Below are 13,168 nucleotides of genomic sequence, written 5' to 3'. Positions count from 1 at the left end.
CGTGGAAGAAGACCGGCCCGTCGGGATGGATCCCGACGCAGGTGACGACGACATCGTCGAGGGTACCGACGGGGCCCCTGATCGCCCGTCGGATTCCCCTCTGCCAGCGCCGCGAGACAACTCGGCGGCCATTTTGTTGGCTATACAGTCCTTATGCTCAGAGATAAGGACGAGACTACCGTTGCCGACGGAACCTCTCCCGTCGGGGGACCCAGAACCGGGACCTTCTGGTGTTCCCCCTACCAAGAAAAGAAGGATCCACCCTCCGCCTCCTTTTCAGCCGTCGCGCCCCTTCCAGCCCTCCTCCCCGTCCACCCGAGGGGATGATACGGGGACTGACACGGCAGCGACGGGTATGGACGACGAGGTATACAACGAGGATGTACCGTCGTCGCCTCCCACCAGGGCTTCTCCGCCCGACGAGATTGGATCGTTCCACTCCATGATCACCAGGGCATCCGAGCTTTTCCAACTCTGCCCTGAGGAGAAGAAGAAGGAAGGTTTCCTTTATCAGCGGCGCGAGGCCAAGAGGAAGACGGTCCTCTCAGTGCCTCTATTGGACGACATTTGGGATGAGGGCCTCACCCTCCTCAAGAACCCTTCCACGACGCCAGCTAGAAGAGACCGGTACGAGAAGAAGTACCGGGTCCCGGACACGGCCCCCCTGTGCCTCCGGGCGCAGCCTACCCCGGACTCCGTCGTCTCCGCGGCGGCCAGGAAAAAAGCGGGGGGGGTGCGGCCTCCACATCGACTTCCCCACCGGACGGCGAGGGAAAGAAATTGGACGCTATGGGACGCAGAGTCATCTCGTCTGCGGCGACGACGATTAAAGCGGCCAACGCCTTGGCTATCGTGGCCCGCTACGACAGGGAGCTCTGGTACAAACTGGCTCCCCTGCTGGACTTCTTGCAGGACGACAAGAGGGCAGAGGCCCTGGAGATCCTGCAGGAAGGTGAGGTGGCTTCGGACCACGCCATTACCGTTGCGACGGACATCGCCGACACTGGGTTCCGCCAGTTGGGCAACAGCGTTTGCCTTAGGCGGCGTGGATGGCTCAAGGCTACGGACTTCCGTCAAGACGTTCAGACCAGAGTCCTGGACATGCCCTTCGATGGGAACAACCTGTTTGGGAAAACAGTGGACGATTCCCTTCAGGCCATTAAAGCGGACACCGAGACGGCCCGGGCCCTTGGAGTTCTGCAACAACGACGGACGGCCTTTCGGAGCAGCGGAGGCAAGGGCGCCTCCAAAAGTTCCGGCGGCGGTTTCTCCACCTACCGTCAAGCGGCCCGCTCGTCGGCTCAGGAGGCCTACAGAGGACGAGGCAAGTCTGGCGGACCCCGCCGTCGTCGCCAAGGAGGTCAAGGCGGCAAAGCCTCGTCGAAGCAGGATTGAACCGGCCGTGGGGTCGGGCCCCCACCGAAGCACCCCGGTGGGAGGCCGGCTGGCGAGCTTCGTCAGCGTGTGGGAGTCCATCTCCACCGACCGTTGGGTGCTGGACGCCTTGGCCCGGGGCCACGCGCTCGAGTTTCAAAGAAGGTGTCGAAGGTGTCCGCGCGTCCCCCCCGTGGCCAGGAAAGAACTTCACGTCCCTCAACTTCTCCTGGAGGTAAAGGCGATGCTCAGGAAGGGCGCCATCGAACTCGTCCCAAAGAGGCTTCGGGGCTCTGGAGTTTACTCGAGATACTTCCTCGTGAAGAAGAAGACGGGGGGATGGCGCCCCATCCTGGACCTGCGACGTCTGAATAAGTTCATCAAGGCGCAAAAGTTCCGGATGGTCACCCTCCAGCACGTCCTGGGTCAGCTGGAGGAAGGAGACTTCCTGTCGTCGTTGGATTTGGAGGATGCCTACTTCCATATTCCCATCCTAAAGGGGCACCGAAAATTCCTCAGGTTTGTGGTCCAAGGGCGTCACTACCAGTTCAAAGCCCTCCCCTTCGGACTACGGTCGGCACCCAGGGTATTCACCAAGTGCCTTGCACCGGTGGCGGCGCAGCTGCGCCGCGAGGGGATCCACGTCTACCCCTAACTGGACGACTGGCTCATCCGAGCCAAGACGAGGGAGCTCGCCGTGGATCACACGGCAAGGACCGTCCGACTTCTCACGGACCTGGGATTCTCCGTGAACTACGCCAAGTCTCACCTGGTACCCGCGCAAAACGCACTGTTTCTGGGAGCGAAGCTCGACACAGTGTCTCTTCTGGCCTCCCCGTCGGAGGAAAGGACCAGGTCCATCCTGGGCAAGGTACAGCGGATGTTGGTTTCCGACGCGGCCAAGATGAGGTCCATCAAGTCCCTCCTCGGAATGATGTCTTCCTGCATCTACCTCATTCCCATGTGCAGGCTCCGGATGCGCCCGTTGCAGGAGTTCCTGGACGCGCGCTGGATCCAAACGACGGGCAGCTTCGAGGAGAGGATCACACTCGACGAGAGTTTCCGCCGAGCGGTCCGGTGGTGGGGCAACCGCACGCATCTGACGGCGGGCATGGACTTCCAGACCCCAGACCACCAGGAGACAGTGACCACCGATGCCTCCCTGGAAGGGTGGGGAGCGCACACCGAAAATCTGCACGCGAGAGGCCTTTGGCTCCCGACGGAGAAGTCCCTCCATATCAACGTCCTGGAGCTCCGTGCAGTGTTCTGGGCCCTCAGGTCCTTCCTTCCGTCCCTCAAGGGCAAGGTGGTGAGGATCTTCACCGACAACACCACCACCATGTTTTACATCAGGAAACAGGGCGGAACCAGGTCCCCAGCGCTGTCCAAGGAGGCGCAGGACCTGTGGCATTGGGCCATCGCCCAAAGGATGTTTCTGGTGCCGTTTCATCTGGCAGGGATAAAAAACACCATCGCCGACTCACTCAGCAGGGAGCTGCGCTCGTGCCACGAGTGGGAATTACGGCAGGATCTAGTGGATCGCCTCTTCCGACGGTGGGGCACACCCCAGATCGACCTGTTTGCGACGGCGACGAACTCCAAGTGCCGGAGGTTCGCCAGCAGGTTTCCCCAGGCGAGGAGCATGGGCGATGCCTTTTCGTTCCCCTGGGAGGGCCTGTTCCTCTACGCGTTCCCTCCTTTGCCACTGCTAATCCGGCTCGTCAACCAGCTCAAGAGGTCACGGTGCAGGATGATCCTCGTCGCACCTGCGTGGCCGAGGCAGATATGGTTCCCGGACCTTCTGGACTTGTCAGCGTCCCCGCCAATCAAGCTGCCGGTGGACGCGGATCTTCTCTCCAGGGAAGGAGGCGCCATCCTCCACCACGACCCGAAATCGCTGAACTTGCAGGCCTGGCTCCTGCAGCGCTAGAGTTTGGAGGATACGACATACCGGCCGACTGCAGAGAGGTTCTTGCAAAGGCCAGGGCGTCCTCGACTCTTAAATGCTACGGGCACAAATGGAAGAGGTTCTCTGTCTGGTGCCACGCACAGAAGATTAACCCTCTACGGATTACGGCTCCCCAGGTGCTGCCGTACCTGCTGACGCTGGCCAAAGCTGGACTGGCACACGCGTCCAGCAAGATTCATCTTGCGGCGATCTCCCGATACACCAGAACCACGGGCCGGACGTCCTTGTGGTCTCATCGTCTGGTGAAAGAGTTCATGAAGGGACTGTTCAGATCGTTCCCGTCGGTGAAGGCTCCGGCCCCGGCGTGGGAGCTCAACGTGGTGCTGACCAAGCTCATGGGACCTCCGTTCGAGCCTCTGCACTCGGCCCCGTTGAAGTTTCTGTCGTGGAAAACAGCGTTTCTTGTGGCCATCACCTCCGCACGACGGGTGGGAGAGATCCAGGCCCTTTCATGCAAGGCCCCGTACTTGACTTTTCACGACACGAGGGTAGTGCTCAGGACGCACCCCTCCTTCATGCCCAAGGTACCGTCGGACTTCCATCAACGAACCCTTGGTGTTGCCTGTGTTCTTCCCGTCGCCTTCGTCGCCGGCTGAGAGGACTTTGCACTCGCTGGATGTGGCTAGAGCGCTGAAGTTCTACGTGGACCGCACGAAGTGTTTTCGGAAGACGTCACAACTCTTTGTGAACTTTGGACCTGTCAATCAGGGGAAGGCTCTCTCGAAGGCTTCCATTTCCAGATGGCTCTCCGGCTGTATCATGTACTGTCATCGGTTGGCAAACCGACCGCTGCCTGGCCGTCCGAGAGCCCATTCCACCAGAGCGATCGCAGCTACCACGGCGTTCCTTTCTGGTGTGCCCCTGCTGGACATATCCAGGGCTGCTACGTGGAGGTCGACGCACACCTTCACGAAATTCTACTGCGTCGATCGGGATTCCAGGGAGGAGTCCAGGGTCGGCCAAGCAGTGCTGCGCAACCTGTTCGCCTGAGGTGAGCCTGGTGAGGAGGTAAGATGCTTAATGTTGAGTTTGATGTACTGCTTAATGTTGAGCCGTTGCCACCTCCCGTGGTTGTGCATGTGTGTACTGCTATGTATTCTTTATTCATGAGCATGTGAATCCATGCCAGACCCCATGCTGGAGAAGGAACAAGTTACTTACCTGTAACTGTTGTTCTCCAGCATGGGTCTGGCATGGATTCACATGCGAACCCTCCCGCCTACCCCTCTGCGGCTCTTCACTTGGTCATACTGCCACTTCACGTGCTTCCAAATCTGAAGATGGCTGCCAGAGGCGGTGCTTAGGTAGAGGGCAGTCATTGGCTGTGGTCAGTATGACGCAGAGACCAGTGATTGGTTATTACTACGAAAGACAGATCAGAAACGAAACTGATACTGGTTTTTTCTTTACCGAGGATTCCCAGCCTGACGACGGGGAATATTCATGAGCATGTGAATCCATGCCAGACCCATGCTGGAGAACAACAGTTACAGGTAAGTAACTTGTTCCAACTCCGGCGTCCGGGCCACTTTGCCTGGAATCTCCGGTCGTGGGCATTCTGCCCGGAGTCTCGCTCTAACCTCCTTGTCCAGGGGTTTGCGTAACCTGTCTTTTATGTACTTTGTTGTTCTCGGAGATGGTTCCAAGTTGGTGGATCTGGGATGTACCAAGTCTTCTGGAGTAAACATCCCCTTAGAAGGAGAAGAGTTCCTTTGTTGGTTTTTTAGGGATGGGGGCTGGCCCAATCCCTGATGTTGAGGGTCATGACCCTAATGTTTGTGTCTCCTCATCCTAAGAGGTGGGGGATTGATTGCCGAAGTCAAATCCCCCTTGATTAGTGCCCTGTTGGTAACCCTCTGGGCTTGAGGGTCTAGTGCCCTGTTTTCTTCCTCGGGGTGAAAAGGTCCATCAGTGGAAGGGTTTTCTTCCTATCCAAAAAGGCTTTTTTTTCAGCTTGGGGAAGGCGTCTGATAGGGCAGCAGTGGCTGGTTCTGGCTGGCTTGGGGGGGTCGTAGAGTTTTTACTCAAGCGAGCCAGAGTACATCCCCCATCTGAAAGATGCTTTCTTTTTTGTGTCTTCTTTTTTGGTAAGGAGTTTTCTTGTAGGTGCTCCTCCATGTCGTCCAGGTGCTGCTGGATAGGCAGGAGCATTTCAGATACAGATCTTTTGACGCTGATCTCCACTGAAGAACTCAGCACTTTTTCTAGGCTGTTTGCCATTGCCACTTCATCTATCTGGTAAGGATCTTCCTCATATTCAGACCAATCCTGGCCATCCTGAGGGAAGTACTGTGCTGCCATTTTTATACTGCACCTTTCTGTTCTCCCCCTTTTTTAAAATTATAATATCAATTCTATATATATAATTATATATACATTTTTTTTTTAATATATGTGGGCACAGACGCCTCCTCTCAAGCCCACTATCAAAAATCTGGGGAGCTGTAATGTAGCCCTGATCAATGGGCAGCAAATCGGCAAATGTCAATAAGACAGTCTCCCTTTTTTGTAAATCTGTAAATTCGCTAAACTATTCCTTTTGTCACTGCTCCTGCTCCTAGCACTCGCGATCGCAAAAGCCGTTATGCTGTAGTATCGGAAATTCGATCGCGAGTGCCAGCATACAGAAAAAAGAACCTTCAGAGCTGGAGATCCCTCTGGTGACCGCGGGTGGCGCCGCGGTCACACGGGAGCTCCAAGCTGCTTCCCCGGGCTCCGGCAACTCAAGCCGAGTCGGGGAAGCGAACGAGGAATACATGCGAGGGTTCGCAGAAGCGGACCCTCGTGTTACACGTGTCCGCGGCTTGTAAAGCCGAAAACAAACACTTCAGAAAGGCGCCTAGTATTCTCCGACGCCAGCAGGAAGCAGCTGACGTCGGAGAGGAAATCACAGAGGCCGAGAGGATGCAATGCATGCCTCAGGAGCCCAGGAAGCAGTTAATATAACGCAAAATAAACGCGCTGCCACAAATTACGATTATTCAATATAAGTAAATAAATGTAAATATCATTAAAATATAAGCAAAACAAAGCAATACAAGAATATTAACAGTTCTTGAACATGATGCACTTATCTCTTGCTGTGAACAGCAAAGAAAGGAAGTTGCATCATGTTCAGGACTGTTTATGTGGGGACTTGGACACACATTGGAGGACACAGGTCACGTGTTGGTGACCTCGAGTTGAACTTTCCTCCGGCCCTCTGAGAAATGAAGTTTAATATTGTTTAAAGGACTTCAATAGACCTATTATGATATTGTTTACCTGTTATATTGGCTCTACATGTTTTTCTAGCGCACCTTATCCATGCATATGTTATATGGTACTCTGGTGCACTGTAAGAAAAAATATCTTGCTGCTGAGCTTTTTCTTGATGTATTTAAATAAAGAAAGAGAAGCATAATGGCAGCCTCCGGTCTTGACATAGAATTGAAAATCATCAAACGCCCTGAGAACTATTCTAAGGATGTCTGTTAATCATTGGGAGTCTGGCTTGAGATCTCTGTAGTGGTATTTAACGTCCTCACCATGAATGTGCAAAATGTAAATGCTACTTTTCACTAAATCGCAGCACATGGGAAATCGATCTAAAATTAGAAAGTCTGCAATGTAAAATATTCTGTAAGTTAAATTCAATTTAATTGTAAATGTAGACCCACATATCACGTGATCCAGTGCACCTTTCAGAGAATTACAGCAACTGTAAAAACTAAGTTGGTGCACGTTAACTACTTCAACCTTATCCGTGCATGTTTAGTCAACTCAAATATTGTGATGGGCAATTCCTGATACTCCCTCGCCAGAGTTGGCATTACTGAAAGAATATATCATGTATTACTGCCTCTTTCAATTTCAAAATGAAATTTAAATGCATTTAACAGTTTTACTGTACCGTTAAGGCACCCATTTTTCAAAGGGATGAACAGCCAGATACAAGATTGCTGCCATGGTGATTGGCTCGGGAGCAAACCCTTCCTCGCTGTCCATGGTGGCCTCTTGTGGCAACAAACTGTTAAGTCTGGGATCAGCCAAGAGGTAAGTAAGAGCGGGGTGGGGGAAGGAGGGATGTGCAGGCAGGAAGTGACGGGTGAGAGGTACCAGCGGGTGGCGGAGCAGCAACCAGCTGTTCCGGAATGTGGGCACATACCACCAGATCCAGCCCAACGTTCCAGAGCGCTGATTGGCTGGCACTCAGTCACAGAGTGCTAATACCTAATGGGTTTCTTGTAAAATGTCAATTTCATTTTAGTCATAGTGTTTGGTTTCACTGGTTGCCTTCCTTCAGATGAGCCCTATGTGCTGATAAATCTAGCTCATGCGGTTCATAAATGCATAGGGCGTTAGGTGAGCAGAGCAAAATTGTACCCTTTTTTGGCTTAAAGCGAACATGCTAATTATATTCGTGCGGCGGCACTGTGGTGATAAGCCCAAGTTTGCTATGGGGAGAATCGAGTTATTCTTGCTTTCATAAAATCAATAGAATATTCTTGCAACCTTTGAAAATAATTTTATGGTTGGCACAGCCTTTAACATATTCAGGGTTTACCTTGCTGACACTTTTTAATGTAAACCTGTAACTTCAGCTCAGGTTTTTTCTTGGAAGGTGTGGTACATGCAGATTATTTCTCAGTAAAGCCTGTCACTGTCCTAAAGGATCGTTGTCCTCTCGGCACCAGTGTAACCCCAAAAAGAAACTGGCAGAGTAAAGCGAGGTACTCGTAGTCATTTGGGAAAACATTGAGTGCCACCATCACAATTCTTACACTAGCTTCCATCTTTTGCAATCTGCACCTCGTGGCTCCGCCTCTCTACCTATATGTTTAGCTCTTAAACATTTTTCTCTGCCCCTTACCAGTTAGCTGACCTTCAGTTTTTGACACATGTCAAGGGATGGCACAATTCACACAAAACTCTTCAGGGCTTCATCTCATGAAATGTTTATGTACAGATTTTCTTTACTACGTTTGTCAGTAAAATGCTTCAATATGTGGTTGGATAATTATGCACGCTGCCTTTAATGCAAAGCCCACATCTGCAACAAGTTGCCGTGGGATGCCTAGATTCAACATCAAAGTAACAAGCACGGTATACACACTTTCCCATCACCGCCATTTAAATAGTCAGTCTTCAGCTCAGTCCAAGTGCTCACACAACCAATTCACTAATAACTGACCCAGCTAAACTCTTAGCATACATCAATCCAATGCATAGTAAAATGCGTAATGCTAAGATTAAAGTGCATGTCTTCTTTGTCGTCGTAGTGGTATGAAGACGTCCGTGCTTCGAGGGCATGCTGATGGCTGATAATGCACTTGAGAAATGTTATGTTTTGGGATCAGGTGTGCAAAATATATGGCAGCCAGGGAACCAGTTTGTGGGAAATAGTTCATGCTTGCCAACGTTTCCATTACAGGAGTAATCAAGTAAACTAAAAATGGGCAATCTAGCTAGCACTCGTTTTAATGACTGGAATCACTTTGTATGTGTCTGCCTCTAGGCACTGAGAGATGAGAAACACATTCAACTTACATTAACACACTGAAAGGTTAGTTGCTCGTTAAAGTGCTCTGAAGATATTTAGCGATACATGGTTAAAAAGAAAAGATGTCAGAAAGGGGGGAGATGCACTGATTTGCACAAAATTAAACCATTTGGTCAAGTAGGGAAGTGGAGTTTAGGATCCAGATAGTCTGGCTCCAAAGTCAGCAACTCGGTGCATCACTGAATGCTCCATTGCCTCTCCTGAAGCATGTTTTTGTTTTAAAATAACGGTTCATGTGAAAGTTTGGCCTATTTCTAAGCATTCACACATTTGTCATGAAAGATAACTGAGGTGGGAACGGCACATATGGTATAAGATTAGTTTATTTGTACTTTGGAACCCTCAAAAGTTGTAAAGTTTAGGAGTGTTGTTTAGCACCCTAGAAGGGGGCGCTGGCCAATCAGGATGCTTGGAACGTGGGCTGTATTGTCTGGTACAAGCCCGCGTTCTGAGCAGCCCAGAGCTGGTAGTTCGCACCCCCTTCCTGTTTAAAAAAAATAATAAACCATTTGCATCTGCAGAGAAAACTACAAGGGTGCTAATGGTGATCTTAGCGGAGGCAGCTGGCTGAACCTGTTGGTAACGGCACCACCACCCTTGTTAAGGGATCCTCGCTTCGCTCAAGTCCTTAACTTGGGCAGAGGGCTGTTACCGACAGGGTCGGCCCTCTACCTTGGGTAATATCGCCCCAGTATTAGCTAGGTTACCAAACACTCATTAGTTTGCTTTGACCTTATTTTACGTACCACCTAAAGAAGGCTGCAGGACCCATAAAGGTTTTGTGAGTTCGGTTGCTGGACTTTCAAAAGTAACACTTTCCAATAAATAGGATAAAACGAAAAGAAGATAATAAAGCATTCTAAGAAATCTATACACCTTTTGTTTGTTGTCACTTTTGAGGACACCCTTTGTGACACTATTTTTATATTGGAACATTTATTCATACTGCCTTAATAGAACCCTGTAAGACTGAATGGTCGACTGTGGATCAGCTTTTATAGAGACAGTAGGTTTGCCTAAGATTAAACACTTTCGATCAAATGGGGAAGCACAGATTAGAACATTAATTTTCTGGTTGCAATGTCTTCAAATTTGCTGCTAGGCCGCATCATTCCCCTTTCTGCTACTCACAATTATTTCATATTTAATGAAGGCTATGTTGTTAACCAGCACTACAGGCACCTATGAACTGTTATGGATTCACTTTACATTGCTTTTATTAAGTTTATCAAAAGAACATGTCTATCTTAACGTTGTCAAGATGGTGCTTTGGCTCATGAAAATCGTTTGATTTTTTAAAATTTCATAGATGCAAGGTCTAAGTGTTTGAATCAGTCTTGTACACCATCTATTGCAAACACTGCGCAGCTTCATCTCGTATAATGCAGTGCCGGGTTTTCCTTCTCTCCAAGACTTCATTTGGCACATTGGTACTCTGACTACACTTAGCTTTTCTTCCCGGTCTTGTTTCGATTGCCGGTATTATGTTAAGCCAGTAGCGCAGTGGCTACGCGTTTGTCTTGGATGCAAGACAACGCAGAGAAACACCAGTTTGAATCCCGGTTCCATGCTTGGAGACTAGTAACCAGTATTAAGCTGGTTATAAAAGATTCATTAATTACTATTACTTGTTTCATACAAATCAGTTGCAGAGCTCTGTTCCTTTGTCTTCGTTTGACCCTTTGGTCCTAGAACGATAATTCCCAGAATTTAATGGCTCAGTTACCATTCTTTCAGGACACTTTGAACGTTTGACTACCCTTCCCAAAATGAAGCGTTAGGTGTAATTTGTGTACGTATGCCTCCTGGGTCTCTCTTACACTTGCCCTACTCTTTGCATTTATTCGTTCTACCTGTCTGGTTAGGACGTGGGCTTTAAACAGTGGCTCCTCTGGCTTCTCGAGCACTCGGTTTTCCTCTCCGAATATCATTCTGCTCTCAATATCTTTTTCAGAACCTCTCATGGATCTCATTGTGGTGTTTCCAGCATCTAGCGAGGCTCTCTCCTGGATTATCTGTTAACTTCCTGCTGCAGCATCCAGGTCCCAGGGAGTTGGTTATCGACATGTCGCCTACTCGAGGAGAAGGACGCGAGATGACCGATCTACTCAGCTGATCAATTCGTTCTTCGATATGGCAGCACTGATTTACCCAGATGACTGCCAGAGTCGAAGTAAGCGTGCAATTGACTTTGTCTTGAGCCCTGCTACATCTGACTCCAAGGATGTATCAATAGACTAGTGGAGAACATAAGCCATAATTAAATGCAATAGTGAAGTTCCTGATTGGACAATAGACATATGATGAACCTGAACGAAAGCTTCACCACCCTTCCCTTTGGGTTGCAGTTTTGAATCCACCTAATCTTCAAGTAGGAAGCCCCTATGGTGGATAGACACCCCCAGCTAGATTACCATTGGCGGTTAGAACAATTGAGTATCACGTTCTATGAATAAGCAGGCTTTGCCATTCATAAAGACTGGCAGCGACAGTTACCCAACAACAAAACCCCTGAAGAATCTCCCTCCAATTATATATCTCAATGATTACATGGGAATGAAAAATGTTGGGTGTTTTCGAGTGATTTTTGTGAATGTTGTGATTTACACGGTTTTATGTTTTTGTTAGGTGAACTGTTTTTCAATACCACAAGTGTGAAAATAATTGATAGTATAACTTGACGAATGTTTTCAATGTGATTTATTAATATGTGGTGTATTTTAAAAAAAAGATGAACTTTTTGAATAAAATGTACTATATATTTTGTATATCTGAGAGGGTCAATTTAATGCCCCTTTTCCCTCTAGACTTGCTCATTGCGAGTTACTCTGTAGTTTGAACTAATATAGGCATCCGGTCTTTGTGTGAAATCTCCCAGAACCCATACAACAGGCAGGGTTCTCTGGGATAGTCTACAACCTGGCTCCAGGTCAGTGTACTTTCTGTTTACAGCACTCTGGGCCCTCTGACCTCAAGGCTTCAGCAGCTATCCTTTGTGTCACCTCTTCCAGGTTGCCAAAACTTTTCATCTGCAGTATTCCTTCCCCTTCTCATATCTTTGCCCCATAAGTGTGGAATCCTGTGACTTTCGTACTGTTTTGATCTCTGGCTCCTGATTCCTCTACATTATCTGTTTCTGCCTCCTGATTACAAGTCTAGGGAGAGGTGGTTCTAAAAGATTTGGGTTAACAACCAACCGTTATCAGTGCCAAGATTCCCCATTCGGGTGAACATGTGCTCCATAAATACATCTGCTATGTTATCTTTCAATATGCAGAGCTAAACGGTTTAAGGCAGACCTCCAGACAAAGAAAAAACGATCCTCTAAGGAAAAAGACTCAGTGCACCTCTTTGCAAGGAAAACAAATGTATTTTGTATACAAAAAGGAAAAAGGTGACGCAGGGTGCCGTAGAACTCAGCTTCCACAAAGCTCTCTGCGTTAGTTCAAAGAATACAGGTTGTTATAAAGCAAATCGTCACTCGTGACACACAGTATATAGTGTCCATCGGCCACCCTCTTTGGCTACCACCTATATACATACTACTCAGTCCCCTATAGTCCCTTGACCGATCGGCCACATCTCGATTTACCCTTGTAATCCAGCACATGGTCTCCTACCCCGTCACATTGGTTCCCAGCTACCTGATTGGCAGGCTGTGTGATCTGCTACCCTCCCCATGGGCCTAATCACATGGTGTGCACCTGGTCGTGAACATGAGATCAGCGGATAGTTTATAGCTCAAATTGGCCCTTCAGAATAAAGGAGTGCTTCTCTTGATCCCAGACATACGGGTGCCCCGACCATGCCTCTCTGTCTCAGGACTACATTTGTTGGCATTACCTCTTGCTCCTCGTAGTACAAACCACAGCATGTTTTACTCCTTGTTCTCCTCTTATCAGCTGCCCCTGCTTGGAGCTTCTCCTGGGCCCCTCGAGGACCACACTAATCAGCCAAATTCTGATGCATTTAGGTGGGCATCTGGCAATTCAAATGGGATGGGCATTATTCTGGGGGCGCCAGTGCTCTGAATCTAGACCAGGTCTTTGGCAACTCAAGACCTCTGTGTCGATTCCCATGGGTTTGTCCTTCGGGACGAGGGCAGCCTTGCCCATGCTCGGCCATTCACATTGTTTTCTGGTTACGCAGGCCTGCGACACAATAAAATTGTATTTTATCCCTCAGGCCTGAAGTCCTCTGTTTGTTTTCCCTGCTGGGGCTTGGGTTGGGAAAGTGATTCAGAACGCATTGCCATGCTGTTCTGCTACTATTGCCATGGCCTG

Source organism: Ambystoma mexicanum, chromosome 5q (genome assembly GCF_040938575.1).
Source record: "Ambystoma mexicanum isolate Mex_15411 chromosome 5q, UKY_AmexF1_1, whole genome shotgun sequence".
In the NCBI taxonomy this organism is placed as follows: Eukaryota; Metazoa; Chordata; class Amphibia; order Caudata; family Ambystomatidae; genus Ambystoma; species Ambystoma mexicanum.
This window is presented reverse-complemented; position numbering follows the sequence as displayed.